Genomic DNA, 22341 nt, shown 5'->3' with positions numbered 1-22341 from the left:
AGATCTAATTTGTCCATGCTGTGAGAGAAATCAGGAGCCAGCGCTTTGTTTCGGTGTGGCAACACTACAGGGCACTGAGGAAGATGCACTTCACACTGGCTAGTCCTTTAGCAGGTTTGCATGTAAGCCCCCCAATCCCTAAGGCCAACTATCAACAATTTTTTCAACTCCAGATTTAAGGTAGGTTTTGGACTTCCTAAGAAATAAGAAGATAAGAAATAAAATTAAGAGAAATAGCACAGGTATTCATGTCCCATTGTAGACACTTAGGACGTTTTTTTGAAAAATGTTATTATTTTTTTTTCATTAGAAGAAAAAATGACTGGTAAAAATAGGTCATGCAGGAGTGAAGCTTTACAAATTGCAAGTATGGTACACTTTGCAATAACATCTCTGATTTTAAAACTCTTGAAGAAGGGTCAAAGCAGAATTCAGTATGATAATATAATTAAAGACATTTTCAATAAGTCAGCACTTATTTTAGTTTTATTTTCCCCCTGGAATGAAACTGTGTAGGCAATTAGTTTAAATTAGGCTACATGGGGATATTATTTGTATAGCAAAAATAAATTTCTCTTTGTAATTAAAGTTAATGGATTGCACTGGAGAGAAATTGAACAACTTTCTAAGACTTGTGTTGCTCTTGTCAACCCAGAGTTCTGAGATCCGTTGTTATAACAAATTTTATTTTCTTATTTGCCCAATGCACTCTGCATTTTTAACATGCTAAGCAGATACTTCTAGCTGCATAAGAATTTAAGTTAGTCATTCTTCTCTGAGCTTCATTTAAGTTCCAATGCTTCCTGGGTTGTTTTGAAATTGCTAAAACCTGGCTTTTGTTTTAGTACTAAAGAATGTGAAGAACAGCTTCTAATTATCATGCTATCTGTATGTATGAATTTAAGATTGAAACTTGCACTATTTCTGTATCTTGAAGCCTTCTTCTTGAACTGATTATTCATTAACAGGGCCTAGATCTATAACATGTTTCTACACATGTAATACATACACATATATTTAGAAAATATATATTACATGAACAGTGTCATATTTGAAATTTTCTCAATATGTATAACATTAATAATCAGAAAACAGGCCCTGGCCAGTTGGCTCAGTGGTAGAGCGTCAGCCTGGCGTGCAGAAGTCCCGGGTTCGATTCCCGGCCAGGGCACACAGGAGAAGCGCCCATCTGCTTCTCCACCCCTCCCCCTCTCCTTCCTCTCTGTCTCTCTCTTCCCCTCCCGCAGCTGAGGCTCCATTGGAGCAAAGATGGCCCGGGCGCTGGGGATGGCTCCTTGGCCTCTGCCCCAGGCGCTGGAGTGGCTCTGGTCGCAACAGAGCGCCCCCCCCCCCCCCGGAGGGGCAGAGCATCGCCCCCTGGTGGGCAGAGTGTTGTCCCCAGGTGGGCGTGCCGGGTGGATCCCGGTCGGGCGCATGCGGGAGTCTGTCTGACTGTCTCTCCCCGTTTCTAGCTTCAGAAAAATACAAAAAAAAACAACAAAAAATAATCAGAAAACATAATAATAAAAAAACATTTGCTATTCCTTGTTGTACAAAATCTAGTTTTGGTTTACTTTATCTAGATATTGTCTTTAGAAGCAGGGTGAGCTGGTTTTCTAATATCAAACTGTCTTTCTATTGAGGTGCATATGAACAAGTGATTTTATATTAATGGTGTCAAGATTTTGTGGTAGCTAGGTAGTTTTAGATTCCCAACTTATTCTGTCATTCACTAGCTTAATATTTCAGGGAAGTGACTAAAACTCTTCAAGTCCCAGCTCTTTCATCTAAAAATAGAGATAAATAATACTTAAACAATAAGTTGCTTCAAAAATCAAATGCACTCGACCCTGGCCAGTTGGCTCAGCGGTAGAGCGTCGGCCTGGCATGCGGGGGACCCGGGTTCGATTCCCGGTCAGGGCACATAGGAGAAGCGCCCATTTGCTTCTCCACCCCCCCCCCTTCCTCTCTGTCTCTCTCTTCCCCTCCCGCAGCCAGGGCTCCACTGGAGCAAAGATGGCCCAGGTGCTGGGGATGGCTCCTTGGCCTCTGCCCCAGGCGCTAGAGTGGCTCTGGTCGCGGCAGAGCGACCCCCCGGAGGGGCAGAGCATCGCCCCCTGGTGGGCAGAGCTTCGCCCCTGGTGGGCGTGCCCGGTGGATCCCGGTCGGGCGCATGCGGGAGTCTGTCTGTCTCTCCCCATTTCCAGCTTCAGAAAAATACAAAAAAAAAAAAAATCAAATGCACTAATATACTTAAATCACTAAGCATAGTCATAGGAAGCAGTTAACAATACTAATTGTTGTATCATTGTTAATAATTTTCATTATTATTAACAAGAAAGATTATGGGGAATTATAAAGAAATGAAACACCATTTAAACTGCTTTTTAAGTTTATAAGTTGGTGCTACTCTATCAACTGCTCTGATCCCCAAAGTGATTAAAGAAACACTCATGAAGCAGGTTCATAATGGAGTGCTGTTGGAAATCTGTCATGCGTTTTTCTCATACTGTTCCCAAGTCCTAGAATAACCTTTCCAACTTGCTGCAGAATAAATGGGTACTCATTTTACAGACCCTCTCTTAACATATATTTACCACTCTGCACTCAGCTTTGCCTGATCTTTCCAACTCCTAGCTATGCTTTGCAACTTTGTCAAAGCATTTAACACATTTACTACTTCATTACTTATATATATGTCTCCTGATATAGGTATTTCACTTGAAGGCCTAACCTATTCATTTTTTTCTTTCCCAATGCTTAGCAATTTAGGCATATCAGTCTATGAATACATGCTTGCTGGATTAATAAATAAACAAATAAGTAAATAAATGAGTGTATTTTTTTCTAGTAGGATTTTAGGATAGAGCACTACTTCTAGTGCTTTATAAAAGAAACACTTCAGTTATGTGTTTGGTGACAATTGTCTCTCTTACTATAATATTTACCAGATAATTGGCATTACTTTCTTCTGTATTTTTTTTTATTTCCAGCATGGGATTTCTATTATTGATTAAAATTTTTAAGAAAAAAGAAACCAACAAACAACATGCCTTCTATCCAACCTGCTATCCTTGTTTCTTCCAATCTCTTATCATTCACTTTTTCCTAAGCTTCTCCAATGGACCATCCCTTCCACAACTTTATAAAATTTACTTCATAAATTTTCAGCAGTGATTCCCAATCTCCAAATTTGGGAATGTTTGCTTAGCTCTTATTTATTTTTCCTGGAGATGTATTTGACCTTTCTGATCCTTCTTTCTTTCCATTCTGTAATAGCTTTTGTCATGCAAGAAATAATATAGAAAAGTTAGAGCATAGTATTGTAGAGAAATTTGTTTAAAATTATATAATTATAGAGTGATTTGTCCTGCAAGAAATAATATAGAAAAGTTAGAGCATAGTATTGTAGAGAAATTTGTTTAAAATTATATAATTATAGAGTGATTTGTCCTTTATGAAATTTTGTTTTATAGCAGTGTTGATAGGTTAAGAAGACAATTTTTGATAGCTACATTATGGAAGACAGAAACCTCTGAGGTATATAACAATGGTAAATGTCAACATTGAAGGCAGAACGTTAGAAAATTATCTGGAATTGTAAATTGGCACAAGCGGAAAAAGCTTGAGAAAACTGGTAGGATATATCTATCTATCTATCTATCTATCTATCTATCTATCTATCTATCTATCTATCTATCTATCTATATCTATATATATATATAAAACTAATATGTATTATATACAGTACAGGACATATCCAACAAATTTCATGATTTTATTTGTAATTTAGTATGAGTTATAAAGTCTTAATCTGGTTTAAGCAAAACATTGATTATTGAATAAAATCTAGATAGCTATAGAGAACTTCAAATATTGATTAGTTAATAATACCATACCATGACTGTTCACATGCTTGATGAAATGATACCATAATGAGGCTAACCTCCCAATCATCCACTGATATCAATACTTTGTAAACCACATCTTGTGTTATCTAGAATTCTGCATTTTAAAAACAAATTCAAGATAATACAAATGCTTTAAAGGTATGCTAGTTAACTCATATTTAAATGAACATGAAGAGATTAATCTGTCTCTGAAAAAAAGTTGAAGAAAAATTATAAACAAAATATTAATAAAAATATAAATTTTAAATTGCTTTATTGATTAAGCCAAGAAACTGAGCTGGGGGAAAAATGTTTTTTTCAAAACTATAAAATATGCATTTCAAAGGGACCAGAGGAAAAGAGGACAGAGGGAAGGGGATGATAGGATGGGATAAACCTGAAGGGAAGGGGGGAGGGCGCTGTAGGGAGGGAGGTAAGAGAGATGTTGAGGGAATATGGGAGGGGGGATGCATTCAGGGTGACCCTAGAATCTATGTAAACACAATTAATTAAATTAATTAATTAATTTTTAAAAATTATAAAATATACAAATAAAGATTACAGGTTAAAATTCAAAGAGAATGATAGAAGAGAGAAGAGAAAGAGAGAGATTTGTGATTTCAGTTTAGTCTTGAAGCAAAGCAGAATTTAGAACTCTCAGGGTACCAACCAGAATTTGAGAGAATTCTCAGAGATGAAAAAATTTGGAGGTGAGCAAACAAGACAACAAAGCCAATTTTTACTGTTAGAGAAGGCAGTAAACTTACGGAAAGGAAATACAAAACTTCAGATGTCCTTGAGAAATGACAAATATTCTCTAAATAAACTTGGAATAACAACAAAAAATACATTTTGAAAAATATTTCAGGAAGTGTCAAATAGGCCAGGGAAGTATTAGTTAGTGTTGTTAAACTGTGAAAAAACATCTAAGAACACACATACTTGAAATCGTAAATTTGAAGTTTGCTTATCAGAGCTCTATTTAAGATGATTTTGTGATTTCTATAAAAATTGGGTTTTATTTTATTTCTCTTTTATACCTCTGTAACAAAGGTCTCTTTAGGATTCTCTGAACAGAGGTAATTTTGAATTCATTTTTTTTCCTTTTTTTGCTAGATTGGAATAGTGAGGTTTGGAGCTTTGACTCCAGCTGAGATTTGCAGTGATTATGAAATTCTCAGAAAGACTATGGACACAGAAATTTTTGCAAAAAAGTAATTAATGAATACTTTGAAAGAACAAGAAAGAAAATCAATCAATGCTTTAACTTTGTGTTTTTCACAACTTCAATAAATTAGTTTATATCTGGATAAAGGACACGTTAGCCTTTTAAAATTTAATTCAGCCTGACCTGTGGTGGCGCAGTGGATAAAGCATCAACCTGGGATGCTGAGGTCGCTGATTCAAAACCCTGGGCTTACCTGGTCAAGGCACATATGGGAGTTGATGCTTCCTGCTCCCCCCTTCTCTCTCTCTCTCTCTCTCTTTCCTTCTTTCCTCTCTAAAATAAATAAATAAAAATCTAAAAAAGTGTAATTCATACAGTCTAAAAATTTAACAAAGATTCTCATAAATTAGTGTGATATTTTTTGTTTAGGATAGTTGTACATTCTCTGTGATAAGTTAGGATACAAGGTTACATTTTTAAAATAATGTACCATAAAGTTGATACAAACAGAAAAAAACATGAAAAATATTTATTCATGACACCAAAAATAGTTAATTTTCCTAGTGTCCTGTATGTAAATGTCTTCAATTAGGAAATTAAAAATAATTTTGTCATTTTATGTTAAGCTCATTTATGTTGACTTTTTTTTCAGAATAATAATAACCAGGTTATTTAGAAAATAAGTTGGGACCTGGCTGGTTAGCTCAATGGTATAGCATCAGCCAGGCATGTAGAAGTCCTGGGTTCAATTTCTGGTCAGGGCACATAGGAGAGGCGACCATCTGCTTCGCCACTCTTCTCTCTCTCCCTTATCTCTCTCTCTTCACCTCCTGCAGCCATGGCTCGATTGGTTCAGCAGATTGGCCCCAGGAGCTGAGGATGGCTCCATGGCTTCGCCTCAGGTGGCAATACAGCAATGTCCCAAGATGGGCAGAGCATTACCCCCTAGTGGGCTTGCCGGGTGGATCCCGGTCAGGACACATATGAGAGCCTCTCTGCTTCCCTGCCTCTCACTAAATTAACAAAAAAGAAAGAAAATAAGTTATATTGTTTGCCATCATCAATAAACAAACAAATAAAACCCAATTAGGTTACTTGTAAATCAATGTAGTTTTCTTAAGAGAACTAGAATTTAGAATCATTCAAATGTATTTTACAATAAAAGGTTTCATTTTTTGAAACATTAATTTAGCATATAAATAGTAAACATACTCAAAAAATTCTGTTTTATTTAACATTGATATATTTATTTAATAGATCGTATATTTTGTTTAAAGCTAGAATATATATGTGTTTTAACAGGTGATACATATTATTAAGTGAATAATGTATCTTATTTAATAAAGGCAGAACTACCAGAATATCTGTTTCTGAAAGAGATATTTTTTAATTGAGAGGTTAAAGATGATGCACCTTTTTCAATATGAGCTATCAAATCTATAATTTTTTTAAATATACAAATGTAAGACAAAGAATCAATTTGCCTTCAAGTGGACTTCCAAGGCAGATGAGTTTCTAAACAGAAAGAGGGGGGGAAATGTTAGGATCAGATTAATAACAAGAAGCTAACCAACATGCTCCATTTCTTATAAAAGCTTTGCTGTGTTCTCTTTGGGAGCATCTGGTATTTTTGTAGGTGCTCCATGACATATTGCATTATTGAAATGCTACACAATGATTTTAGTTATACTTATTAATATTTAAATGTTATTTGACATCAATTAATTATTTTTTAAAATTTTTAGAATGTTTTAAGGCTGCAACTTATTCTTTAAGTTGACATAATACAGTTTGAAAAAATATGAATTTCCCCCCCTAAAATAACATGTGCTATTCCAACTAATACTTACCAAATCTATAATTAAAGCTAGATGGAAATGTTTTAATTTTATTTTAAATCTAATATGTATTAAATTACATTGGTCTTACAGTTTCAGTATCATTTGGCTTGTCTTAAAGAAATCAGTTAATTTTTCCTAACAAACAAATCTAGACTATGTGCTTAATAAAATCTAGTCCTTTTTCATTGTCCAGAAATTAGTTTTATTAATAAATAATTTTAACTTTAATTAAACATTTGCAATTTGATCTGAAAACTCTTAATGTTTAGATTAACTTATTTTCTTCAATGTTAAGAAAGTAAGCATATCGAGCAAAGATGGCCCGGGCGCTGGGGATGGCTCCTTGGCCTCTGCCCCAGGCGCTAGAGTGGCTCTGGTCGTGGCAGAGTGATGCCCCAGAAGGGCAGAGCATCGCCCCCTGGTGGGCAGAGCGTCACCCCTGGTGGGCGTGCCGGGTAGATCTCAGTCGGGCGCATGCGGGAGTCTGTCTGACTGTCTCTCCCCATTTCCAGCTTCAGAAAAATACAAAAAAAAAAAAAAAGAAAGTAAGCATATCATCTCTTATCTGGCAAATGGTAGTTGATCAATAGATTTATATTAATCTTTCATTCATTCTAATGATCTGAAATATTATTTTTTATACTCTTTACATTTTATGAGTTTCATATTGTGAAAAACAGTAAAAATTTAATGAAATAAAATATCACATTCTTTATCAAAGAACTTATTTACATACAGACATAAAGCAAATTTAATTTATCAGTAGTTAAAAAATAGCTGCAAAAATACATGTCCCTATTTTAATATAACTGGGGAAACTTTGCTTCACAACTATATACTAATTGGCTACAAATCACAGAAAAATGAAGGCATGATTACAGAAGATTTTTTAATTGAAATAAGCAGTCATAGTTTGTAATTAAAAATAAAAAGTTTAGTCCCTGGCTGGTGGCTCAGTGGATAAAGCATCAACCCAGCATATGGATGTCCTGGGGTTCTATTTCTGGTCAGGGCACACAGAAGTGACCATCTGCTTCTATCTTCCTTTCTCATCCTCTTTCTTTCTTGCATCCAATGGCTTAATTGGTTTGAGCATAGCCATGAGGACAGCTCCATTGAAGCATATCAGCCTCAGGTGCTAAAAATAGCTTGGTACTCAAGCATTAGCTCATAACAGGATTGTTGGGTGGATCCCAGTAGGGGTGAACGTGAATGTTTGCCTCACTATCTCCTATCCTCTCACTTAAAAAAAATTAAAAAAAAATAAACAGTTTACATAATAGAAACCATTTTAAGAGTTTGTCTGTAGGCATTAGGGATTTTAATCCACCTAATTTTTATTCAAGAATCCAGAGTGACGTCACGGAAATGGCGCCGTGAGCAGCGCGTCCGACAGATCTCCCCAAAATCTCAACAAATTTATCAACTAGAAACAGAAAAATTTATCCTCGGAGCATTCCGGAGTTCCACATACACTGAAAGCGAAAGGATTGTTATCACTTGAATCTGAAAGATGGGTCAGAGCTGAAGGTGTGGAGGAAGCTAACTATCGAACGGACTTTCATTCAAGCCGAGGAGAGAGTATGCCTGTGGTGAGTCAACCCATGCGTGCAATTGCCCGCCCACACTCGGGGAGCAGCAGCCTGGTCGCTGTGAGCAGCCACCGGCGTGCCGTGAGAAACCACGTGCGCGCACGCCCCGTGCCGCGGTCCGGTCGCAGAGCGAGATCCCTTGCACCGCCAGCGTCCCCAGCGGCCCGCGAACTGCGAGAGAGAGTCCCCAGCCACCGGTGCTGGTGCCGAGAGCACCCCATTCACTTGCATGCCCTGAATGTCCCACACGCCCACAGGCCCAGAGCACCCCACTTGCCCACACACCCAGAGTGCCCCATTCTCCCACGCACCCAGTGCACCCCAACCGCCAGCGGCAAGGCGAGCGGGAGAGGCGCCAAGGCTGTCTTCCCTACTCCGGAGATTCTCTCCGTGGGCGGGGCACCTCACCCAGCCATTCCAGCTAACAATCAAGCGTTGGGGGAGGGGCGCACAGGCAGCCTGAAATACTTTCTGGAGCACAGCTGCGGATCCAATCACTGAAATTAGCTTAACCCACGAAATCTGCGCACCCACAGGGCTCTAATTGATAAGATCTCTCTCAGTTCAGGGATCCAAGACAAGAGGTGTGATATTTTTTAGTGCCACTCGCTGAAGGGGCGGGGGCAACTTCTGATTGACAGAGCCTCCATATTCAGGGATATACACTAACAAGAGGGACTTGGCAGATATTAAGATCTAAACAGCAAGCAGTGACTAGTGCCTCTTCTTCCCAGACAAAACAGGCTACAAAGTGTGGAAAGCCTGGGTTGAGTGGTCCAACTGAATGCTAGGTGCTGAACAGTCACCTTGACAACAATTGACTCCCAGCCCCGCCTGATTACGCTGGAGGCTCTAACTGCCAGAGCCTTACCCAGAGCCTTGCACTGACTGGGGATAGAGTGGGGATTTCCCAGCTCTTTGAGCCTCTTACTCCCCAGGCAGAAGCAGTGGCAGCCTCATAGCTGGATCACCATGCTGCTAATTCAGGAAGGGGAGACTAGGAGAGAGACTCCAGGAAAGCAAACTCTCTCATTGTTGGACCCTGCAAACGCCAACAAGCCTTGACTACCAGCGAGACTAAAGCCAATTATATGACATTGCCATAGAATCCCATCAACTGCAAATCCCTACCTAAGCGTGACACAGGGGCGGAGCCTGGGGTACAGAGTCACCGACCAGAAAGAGGGAGAGAAAAGAAAAAGGAAGAAGTTAACCTCTCAAAATCAAGAAAAATCCACAGACTTTATAACTTGTTCCACTAATTTTTCATTGTTGTTGTTTGTTTCTTCTATCGTATTGCCTTTATTATTATTATTATTTCTATTTCCTCCACCTCGGTCCTTTTATTCTCTACCCATCTTATGCTTCCCTTTTCTTGAACTACACTACCCATGAGTGTTACATTTTATTTCTTTTCTTCATCCTTACTCTCCTTTAGGGTTACACTCCAAAACCCTTAACTCTCACTATCTCCCCTTTTGTTTTTTTTTTCTTTTCCTTTTTTTCTTCCTTCGTTTTTCTTTTTCTTATTTTTTCCTTTCTATTCTTTTCTTCTTTTCTCCTTTTACTTTTCCTCCCATTCAATCCTCAATCACGAACAAATTATTTAATTTGGGACTCAAGTTTTTTTTTTGGATTTTTTTTTTTTTTTGCTTTTGTTTTTGGTTTTCTTTTGTTTGTTTGTTTTTGTGGCATTTTGGGTACTTTTTACGTTGCTTTTTAACTCACTAGCATTCCTCCCAACCCAAGGTCTCCATTATATTTAGTCTTCGCTCCACTTAATAAAACAGAATTTTACTTATTATATTTTTTCTACTTTAATTATTATTTTTTTCTTCTTTTTTCTGTTTTCCCCTTATCCCTCTCATTATATCTCTTAGTCAACCATCACTTACAAGCAAATCATTTTATGCTTGTCTAAGATTTTCTCCTTTTTTTTTTTTTTTTGCATTTAGTAGGTCTCTACTCCCTTTTTTGCCCCGTGAACTCTTCACCCCAAATCAGGCCCTCTGTTGTAGGCAGTTTTTGTTTCATTTAGCATAATATAATTCACAGATCACCACAATATTTCCCTAAAAAGGGTAGAGGAGTGGAATACAAGAAAGAAAAAAGGGGGAAATAATATATTATTACTGTTTTTGTCTGTGGGGTGTTTTCCTTTTTTTTTTTTTTTTTTTTTTTTTTTTACTTTTTATTCTTTATTAATTCTAACTAGGGCTATCAACAAGACCAGCCTAAGATGCCAATAAGAAAAAGGAAATCAAATATTATAGACACAAAAGATAGAGAGGTAACACAAATAGATGTGGAAAAATCTATGGAGAAAAGATTTAATATATTGGAAGCCTTGGAGCTAAATGACAGAGAATTTAAAATAGAAATCTTAAAAATACTCAGAGATATACAAGAAAACACAGAAAGGCAATTTAAGGAGATCAGAAAACAACTCAACAATCACAAAGAATATATTACCAAGGAAATTGAAACTATAAAAACAAATCAAACAGAAATGAAAAACTCAATTCACGAGCTGAAAAACGAGGTAACAAGCTTAGCAAATAGAACAGCCCAGATAGAAGATAGGATTAGTGAAATAGAAGACAAGCAACTTGAGGCACAACAGAGAGAAGAAGAAAGAGACTCAAAAATAATGAAAAACGAGAAAGCCCTACAGGAATTGTCTGACTCCATCAGAAAGAATAACATAAGAATAATAGGTATATCAGAGGGAGAAGAGAAAGAAAATGGAATGGAGAATATACTCAAACAAATAATAGACGAGAACTTCCCAAGCCTGTGGAAAGAACTAAAGCCCCAAATTCAAGGAGCAAACAGAATACCGAGTTTTCTTAACCTCAACAAACCCACTCCAAGGCACATCATAATGAAGATGACACAAACCAATGACAAAGAAAAAATTCTCAAGGCAGCCAGGGAAAAGAAGAGTACAACATATAAAGGAAGGCCTATTAGATTATCATCAGATTTCTCAGCAGAAACTCTACAAGTTAGAAGAGAGTGGACCCCAATATTTAAAGCCCTGAAAGAGAGGAACTTTCAGCCAAGAATACTATACCCATCAAAGCTATCCTTCAAGTACGAAGGAGATATAAAAACACTCACAAATACAGAAAAGATGAGAGAATTTATCATCAGAAAGCCCCCACTCCAGAAAATACTAAAGGGGGTTTTCCAACAAGATTCAAAGAACAAAAGAAAACAAAACCACAAGTAACAGCTCCACCAAGAACACAATAAAACGAAACTTAAACTGTGACAACAAAAGAAAAAAAGGGGGGAGAGGATGGAGATTAACAGTAGCAAAGGACGATGAAGTGTAGAAATACTCATAAGATAGGGTACTACAATGAACATGGTAGGTACCCTTTTCATTACTTAATGATAACCACCCTTGAAAAATCCACCACAAAAACACTTGACTTAAAAAAGGTAGCAACAGAGGAAAGAAGTATGGAATACAAACAAACAAAAATAAATGATAGAAAAACAAAAGAGAAGAATCAAACAAGATACAAAACTAACAGAAAGCAATTTATAAAATAGCAATAGGGAACCCACAAGTGTCAATAATTACACTAAATGTAAATGGATTAAACTTACCAATAAAAAGACACAGAGTTGCAGAATGGATTAAAAAAGAAAATCCGACTGTATGCTGCCTACAAGAAACACATCTAAGCAACAAGGATAAAAACAAATTCAAAGTGAAAGGCTGGAAAACAATACTCCAAGCAAACAACACCCAAAAAAAAGCAGGTGTAGCAATACTCATATCTAATAATGTTGACTACAAGACAGAAAAAGTACTCAGAGACAAAAATGGTCATTTCATAATGATTAAGGGGACACTGAATCAAGAAGACATAACAATCCTTAATATATATGCACCAAACCAAGAAGCACCAAAATATATAAGACAGCTACTTATTGACCTTAAAACAAAAACTGACAAAAATACAATCCTACTTGGAGACCTCAATACACCACTGACAGCTCTAGATCGGTCATCCAAACAGAGAATCAATAAAGATATAGTGGCCTTAAACAAAATACTAGAACACCTGGATATGATAGACATCTACAGGACACTTCATCCCAAAGCGACAGAGTATGCATTTTTCTCTAGTGTACATGGAACATTCTCAAGAATTGACCATATGTTGGGCCACAAAGACAATATCAGCAATCAGCAAATTTAGAAAAATTGAAATTGTACCAAGCATATTCTCTGATCATAAAGCCTTGAAAGTAGAATTCAACTGCAAAAAAGAGGGGGAAAAACCCACAAAAATGTGGAAACTAAACAACATACTTCTAAAAAATGAATGGGTCAAAGAAGAAATAAGCGCAGAGATCAAAAGATATATACAGGCAAATGAAAATGAAAATACGACATATCAGAATCTCTGGGATGCAGCAAAAGCAGTAATAAGAGGAAAGTTCATATCACTTCAGGCCTATATGAACAAACAAGAGAGAGCCCAAGTAAACCACTTAACTTCACATCTTAAGGAACTAGAAAAAGAAGAACAAAGACAACCCAAAACCAGTCGAAGAAAGGAGACAATAAAAATCAGAGCAGAAATAAATGAAATAGAGAACAGAAAAACTATAGAAAAAATCAATAAAACAAGGAGCTGGTTCTTTGAAAAGATTAACAAAATTGACAAACCTTTGGAAAGACTCACCAAGGAAAAAAGACACAGGACTCAAATAAATAAAATCCAAAATGAAAGAGGAGAGATCACCACAGACATCATAGATATACAAAGAATTATTGTAAAATACTATGAAAAACTATATGCCACCAAATACAACAATCTAGAAGAAATAGATAAATTCCTAGAACAATACAACCTTCCTAGACTGAGTCATGAAGAAGCAGAAAGCCTAAACAGACCAATCAGCAGGGAGGAAATAGAAAAAACTATTAAAAACCTCCCCAAAAATAAAAGTCCAGGCCCAGTCGGTTATACTAGTGAATTCTATCAAACATTCAAAGAAGATTTGGTTCCTATTCTACTCAAAGTCTTCCAAAAAATTGAAGAAGAAGCAATACCTCCAAACACATTTTATGAGGCCAACATAACCCTCATACCAAAACCTGGCAGGATGGCACAAAAAAGAAAACTACAGACCAATATCTCTAATGAATCCAGATGCTAAAATACTAAACCAAATACTGGCAAATCGAATACAACAACATATTAAAAAAATAATACATCATGATCAAGTGGGATTCATCCCAGAATCTCAAGGATGTTCAACATACGCAAAACGGTTAACGTAATACACCATATCAACAAAACAAAGAACAAAAACCACATGATCTTATCAATAGATGCTGAAAAGGCTTTTGATAAAATACAACACAATTTTATGTTTAAGACTCTCAACCAAATGGGTATAGAAGGAAAATATCTCAACATGATAAAGGCCATATATGATAAACCATCAGCCAACATCATATTAAATGACATAAAACTGAGGACATTCCCCCTTAAATCAGGAACAAGACAGGGTTGTCCACTCTCTCCACTCTTATTTAACGTGGTGCTAGAAGTTCTGGCCAGAGCAATCAGACAAGACAAAGAAATAAAGGCATCCATATCGGAAAAGAAGAAGTAAAGGTATCATTTTTTGATGATTATATGATACTATACATCGAAAACCCGAAGGACTCCACAAAAAGATTACTAGAAACAATAAACCAATACAGTAAGGTTGCAGGATACAAAATTAACATACAAAAGTCCATAGTCTTTCTATATGCCAACAATGAAATATTAGAAAACGAACTAAAAAAAATAATCCCCTTCACGATTGCAACAAAAAAAATAAAATACGTAGGAACAAACATAACAAACAATGTAAAGGACCTATATAACAAAAACTACAAGGCATTGTTAAGAGAAATAGAAAAAGACACAATGAGATGAAAAAATATTCCTTGTTCTTGGATAGGAAGAATAAATATAATTAAAATGGCCATATTACCCAAAGCAATATATAAATTTAATGCAATTTCCATGAAAATTCCTATGACATTTTTTAAAGAAATGGAACAAAAAATCATCAGATTTATATGGAACTATAAAAAACCCTGAATAGCCAAAGCAATCCTAAGGAAAAAGAATGAAGCTGGGGGCATTACAATACCTGACTTTAAACTATATTATAGGGCCACGATAATCAAAACAGCATGGTATTGGCAGAAAAATAGACACTCAGATCAATGGAACAGAATAGAAATCCCAGAAATAAAATCACATATATATGGTCAAATAATCTTTGATAAAGGGGCCAACAACACACAATGGAGAAAAGAAAGCCTCTTCAACAAATGGTGTTGGGAAAACTGGAAAGCCCCATGCAAAAGAATGAAACTCGACTACAGCCTGTCCCCGTGTACTAAAATTAATTCAAAATGGATCAAAGACCTAAATATAAGACCTGAAACAATAAAGTACATAGAAGAAGACATAGGTACTAAACTCATGGACCTGGGTTTTAAAGAACATTTTATGAACTTGACTCCAATGGCAAGAGAAGTAAAGGCAAAGATAAATGAATGGGACTACATCAGAATAAAAAGTTTTTGCTCAGCAAGAGAAACTGATATCAAAATAAACAGACAGCCAACTAAATGGGAAATGTTATTTTCAAACAACAGCTCAGATAAGGGTCTAATATCCAAAATTTACAAAGAACTCATAAAACTCAACAACAAACAAACAAACAATCCAATAAAAAAATGGGAAGAGGACATGAACAGACACTTCTCCCAGGAAGAAATACAAATGGCCAACAGATATATGAAAAGATGCTCAGCTTCATTAGTTATTAGAGAAATGCAAATCAAAACTACAATGAGATACCACCTCACCCCTGTTAGATGAGCTATTATCAACAGGACGGGTAATAGCAAATGTTGGAGAGGCTGCGGAGAAAAGGGAACTCTCATCCACTGTTGGTGGGAATGTAAAGTAGTACAACCATTATGGAAGAAAGTATGGTGGTTCCTCAAAAAACTGAAAATAGAACTACCTTATGACCCAGCGATCCCTCTACTGGGTATATACCCCCAAACCTCAGAAACATTGATATGTAAAGGCACATGTAGCCCCATGTTCATTGCAGCACTGTTCACAGTGGCCAAGACATGGAAACAATCAAAAAGCCCTTCAATAGAAGACTAGATAAAGAAGATGTGGCACATATACACCATGGAATACTACTCAGCCATAAGAAATGATGACATCAGATCATTTACAGCAAAATGGTGGGATCTTGATAACATTATACGGAGTGAAATAAGTAAATCAGAAAAAAACAAGAACCAAATGATTCCATACATTGGTGGAACATAAAAACGAGACTAAGAGACATGGACAAGAGTGTGGTGGTTACCAGGGTTGGGGGGAGGGAGGATGCAGGAGGGAGGGAGGGAGAGGGTTAGGGGGAGGGGGAGGGGCACAGAGAAAACTGGATGGAGGGTGACAGAGACAGTCTGACTCTGGGCGAGGGGTATGCAACATAATTTAATGAAAAGATAACCTGGACATGTTTTCTTTGAATATATGTACCCTGATTTATTAATGTCATCCCATTAACATTAATAAAAATTTATTTAAAAACAATAAATAAAATAAAATAAATATATATGTCAATTATGTCATAGAAAAAAAAAAAAAGAATCCAGGCAGCATAACTATCTGCTTTTCACTGTTTTAGGGGAAGAAATGTTTGAAAATCATTCATTAGCTTTTAATAATTTTGCTAGGGAATTGTGCTTGTTACACCCTGGGCAGCCCAAGTCACGTGGCAATACCTAAATTCAAGAGGGTGTGGAGTGTAATTCTCTCATATACTCAACAGTAGAGGAAAGCCAGAAATAGAGAAGAGTGGTAAAATCTACCATAGTTTGCATAAAAAGTACAATTACTGTACAAAGGTTTCAATTATTTTTATGTGTGGTTAAACTAAAAATAAAAAAGATCACAGTTTAAGAAATATACAGTAGAAAAATGTCATTTCACTTAAGAAACACATGTCACTATAAGTGATTCACACATAAAGGAACTCACATGCTAGACATTCCCCTTTTATCTTGTCTAGTTTATCTTTCAGTCATTTATCTGCTTTATTTTTACATATCCATAGCATGTAGTGAATATAGTAGCATGAACATAGTAGGTTTCAATACTATTTGTTACATAAAAAATGAGTTAACAGTGATGAATATAATAGCATATCTAATATTTCTCCAGCATTAACATTCTAAACTCTGTCAGATTATGAGAGAAGGAGATAGGTGGAGAAGAAGTCTGAAGATGGTGGATGAGGGTTGTCTGAGCTTCTGTAACCTGGGATGCAAAGGGAGCCAAAGTCAGTGTCTGAAGCTAACAGCAAGTACTCTGGAGAACATGGACACTGAATTGAAGGATGATGTAATTTGACTTAAAACAGAATCTGAATCTTCAGAGAAGGGAAAAGACCTAGAAACCTGCATTTAAGGTGAGCTAACAAAAAAAGTTATTTCTGTGTATAAGAGTTAAGGGAGTTCTTAAGCACAGCAATATTTCAAAAGGAATAGCTAATATTTTAAACTCCCTTCTAATGCTGAGAATCTAAGATCCTCTTACTAATTTTCCATAGTTCTAATTCTCATAGATTTATCCATTTCTCTGAATGTCTTGCTGAACTTTATGAAAAAGCACCTTAAATTTATGCTTACATTATTTATCATTATTTCACTTAAATTTACTCAGAACCTAGGGTCTACATTTTATAAAGTAAATTCAATAATAAATTTAGACATAATGGAATTGTTTTCAATATTACACTGAAGTGGTTTCCTGTATATAGTATAGTAGTTAGACAATTAAATACTTTTAAAGTGTTATAATATAACAAAACTCTCACTAATCAGAATTTTTCTGGTTAATTGTATTTTCTAACAGTTACATTTAACAAGTATATCCTACATTTTTAAAAATGTTGCCAAAATTATATTTTTCCTGAACTCCATTAGTTTACTTTAATAAATGAAACATTGATGAAGGTGATTGAATGGCTTGATAACTGAGAATCTGGTAGTTACTGGAGAAGTCCCACTCTGAAACTAAATTCTTGACATTTTATTGTCCTGGAGGTAGAGAAATAAAAACTAACAAAGTTTGACTGACTGCAAGATCGTACCAGAAAGTTTAAGATTTTTATGAAACTAAGAAACAGAAACACACCTCTTTTTTTACATTTTATGACATCTTTCTAAAGTTTAAAATAAGCCAAGCAATCTTTGCCTAGTTAAAAACTCAGTTTAATTAAATTCTATTGATTCAAGGCCTTGCTATGTTGAAAAAAAAAGTTAGTTTTAAAAAGAATTTAAAATTTTTTCTGATTTCAAAGTGATGAAAATACTTTGAGTCTAAAATCAAACTAATGGTGATAAATGAAATATGTGTGCATGAATGTAGATTTATTTGTACAATTATGAAATAGTTCAAAAACAGAAAAAGAATAAGAAACATTAATATATCTCACTCCCAGCATATTTTACATCTTTTCACATATGTGAGAATTTTTCAAGGGAATATACCCTTCCCGTCGTAAAAATGTCTATCCTAAAATTACTGTTAAGTATTCTGTTTTTTGAAAATATCATCTCTCATTTAGTTGGCTGTTTTGTTGTCAGTTTCTCTTGCTGTGCAAAAGCTACTTAGTCTGATGTAGTCCCATTCATTTATCTTTGCCTTCACTTCCCTTGCCTTTGGAGTCAAATTCATAAAGTTCTCTTTATAACCAAGGTCCATGAGTTTAGTACCTATGTTTTTGTTCTATGTAACATATTGTTTTAGGTCTCATATTTAGGTCTTAGATCCATTTTGAATTAATTTTGGTACAAGGAGACAAACTGTAGTCGAGTTTCATTCTTTTGCACGTGGTTCTCCAGTTTTCCCAGCATCATTTATTGAAGAGGCTTTCTTTTCTCCATTGTGTGTTTTTGGCTCCTTTATCAAAAATGATTTGACCATGTATATGTGGTTTTATTTCTGGGCTTTCTATGCTGTTCCATTAGTCTGAGTGTCTGCCAATACCATGCTGTTTTGACTATTGTGGCTCTATAATATAATTTTCAAACAACAGCTCAGATAAGGAACTAATATCCAAAATATACAAAGAAGTCACAAAACTGAACAACAAACAACAAATAATCCAATAAAAAAATGGGAAGAGGATATGAATAGACACTTCTCCCAGGAAAAAATACAAATGGCCAACAGATATATGAAAAGATGCTCATCTTCATTAGCTATTAGAGAAATGCAAATCAAAGCTACAATGAGATATTACCTCACATCTGTTAGATTTGCTATCATCAACAACACAGGTAACAACAAGTGTTGGAGAGGCTGTGGAGAAAAAGGAACCCTCATTCACTGTTGGTGGGAATGTAAAGTAGTACAACCATTATGGAAGAAAGTATGGTGATTCCCCCCAAAATTAAGAAGACAAGTACATATGACCCAGCATTTCCTCTACTGGGTATATATACCCACAAAACTCAAAAACATTGGTACATAAAAACACATGCAGCCCCATGTTCATTGCAGCATTGTTCACAGTGGCCAAGATATAGAAACAACCAACAATCCCTTCAATAGAGGATTGGATAAAGAAAATGTGGTACATATATACTATGGAATACTACTCAGCCATAAAAAATGATGACATAGGATTATTTACAACAACATGGATGGACCTTGATAACATTATACTGAGTGAAATAACTAAATCAGAAAAAAAATAAGAACTGTATCATTACATACATAGGTGAGACACAAAATTGAGACTCATGGACATGGATAAGAGTGCAGTGGTTACCAGGGGGAGGGGAAGGGGAGAGAGGGAGGGGGTTGAAGAAGGGTAAGGGGAATAAAGAAAACCAAATAACAGGTGATGGAGGATGATTTGATTTTGGGTGATGGGTATACAACATAATCAAATGTCAAAATGATCTGGAGATGTTTTCTCTGAATCTATGTACTCTAATTGATCAATTTCACCCCGTTAAAATTGTCTAATTAAAATAAAATAGTCATAGGGATGTAAAGTTTAGCATAGGAATAATAGTCATTAATATTGTACTTATTATGTATGATTACAAGATTTGTAGAAATAATTACTCATCACTTAGTATGTGACAGAATGTCTAATCAGTGGAGTGTATACCTGAAACTAATATAATATGTCAACTGTAATTAAAAAATAAAAAATTATTTAATGTAAAAAATATATATATTTACTATATGTACTTTTCTACTTTTAAGATTTAATATGTGCATTTTGTATTTTATATAATTTCTGTATTTATACAACTTCAGAAATATATTATATACTTTTTATATATTCTTATATATGTATACTTATACCATATATAACCTGATTATATATGAATATGTATATTTAATATTATTTCCATGTTATTATAAATGTAAATTATAAGAATTGAACTACAACTTACATTTTTTTTTATTTCTGCAGGAAATTAAGATTTTATAATGTATCCATTTGTTCTTAAAATTCTAATTCATTTATTTTGCTACATGATGTTTAATCATTACAATTATTTATTCTCCAGTAAACTTTTTACTATTAATGAATTCTTGCTATTACAGACAATGCTGCATTAAATGCTCTTTTATATATCTCATTGTATACATATAAGAAAGTTTCTTTACAATATAGTATATACTTAGAAATGTAATTGCTGAATCTAAAGCTAGAGGCATCTTCACTTGACTACACAAGGCCAATAGTTCTTCCAGTGAATGAAATATATTTACACACATAGCAATAAGATTCTGCAGCTCCACAATTTTGGCATACTTGCTATAAGAATTTAAAATTTTTGCTAATGTGATAAATTTATTAACGTACTATTTGTATCCTACATTTCTTTGTTTATTATTGATCAGCTCTTAAAATTTTTATTTCACCAATGAGTTTTCTTGTTCTATAAATTTTCTGTTCATGTCTTTTCTATCATGTTCTTGAACAAAGATATTAATTAGTAGTTTGATTACATATTTTATTAGAAAGTTCATGGGGGAATAGTCACTATCATACATTGCTGGTGGGAATGAAAAATGCTGGGGAGAAATTTGACAATGTCTAGAAAATTACATGTATTTCTACTCTTTCCTGGACAATCCCAGTTCTAGGAGAAATCCCATTATCCTGAAGATAAACCAGTAAAACTATTGTATTTAAAGAAAAAATGGACCACAAACTGTTTGTTACAGATTATTTGTGTAACAGAGTTTGGAAATAATTCAAACAACCATCTGGCTAAAAAAGAAGTCATCAACAGAACATAGTACTACAAAAGTATGGGAAATAACTTTATATGCTATTACAAAATTGTTATTAAGTTAAAAACCAAGGTGAAGAAAAGTATTAGCATGCTATCTTTATATCATTTAAATGTATGTGTATATGTATATGTCTATATATATACCTCTTTTATATATTTGAATATATAGGATAACCTTATTTGTATATATCTTGTCTTATAAATTTGAAATTTTAACCTTATTTTGAACTTTAGAAAGTTCTTAAAAATTGAAAGCAATAAAATAAAATATATTTAAGTTATTAATGTTACTATTTATTGAGTGCTTGGTAAAACCAGAGATATATTATTTCAAATATTTTTATTTATTTATTTAAATTTTATTTAATTTGTTGGGTTTACATAGATTCTAGTGTTGCTCCGAACGCATCCCCCCTCCACAGTATTCCCCTTAACATCTCCCAATCCTACTTCCCTTCCCAAATACTTTTAAATATAATAATTTGACACTATCTATCCTTACTAATATAGATTAAAGAAAGGAGAAAATAATTGAACTTTTAATTAACTTTGTTGTAGTATTAATATTGACATTATTACACTGGGACCTTTATATCATTATATATAAAGTGAATATATATTTCTATAAATAAATATAAATAATATAAATTTACATAATTAAATTTGCATATGTCATTAGGTCTTTTATTTGTTATTTATACTGTTCTAAAGGAAAAAACTTTTTAATTAGCAGCATAAATTTTAACATTTATCTTTATATGCTAATGTCAGTTTTAAATGCAAATATAAAACTGCTTCATTCATATTCTGAACCACCAAAATTACACAATTTTTATTTTATTGCTTGAATATGCACAATATTTTATTTTTAGCACAATAATTAAAATGCTACACAAAATGAATTCAACTGTTTTTATTTTACTGATAGGTGCTTAATGCATATAGTACACTATCAAAATCCTCTGCCAGTGGCTTACTATTGACTAAGGAAGGACTAAAATGAAAATGAACTATTACTTTTTCTCTTTTGTTTGCTGTAATCAAGGTGAGCATACATGTTTGACTAATACAGAAAAGAAACATAAGTAATAAAGAATATGGTAGAGTTCACTGAGCATGCACAGTTCTTTGGATGCCATTGCTCTCTTTCTGCATTTGAAGCAAATTTTTTTCTAAAAGAAAGTGTAACTAACTTATTTGGGCTGCTAGTTTTTCCACTTATCCAGTCATAAATGTAATAAAATTTGTACTCATTTTGAATTTTTCTGAACTCCCATGCATCCTGGATTCACCAGAACACTGAAATCGTGGTGAGACATTGAAACTACTATATGCAAAAGGGGTAACAAATATAGTCATGGGCATGTGTAGTGTGTGCATCTCTTCTGTTCAAATACATGGTACTTTGTCTCATCAGACTTTACTTACAAAACACAGGTTCAAAGATAAA

This window comes from Saccopteryx leptura, chromosome 3, assembly GCF_036850995.1.
Source record: "Saccopteryx leptura isolate mSacLep1 chromosome 3, mSacLep1_pri_phased_curated, whole genome shotgun sequence".
Classification (NCBI taxonomy): Eukaryota; Metazoa; Chordata; class Mammalia; order Chiroptera; family Emballonuridae; genus Saccopteryx; species Saccopteryx leptura.
Note: the sequence above shows the minus strand (reverse complement) of the source record.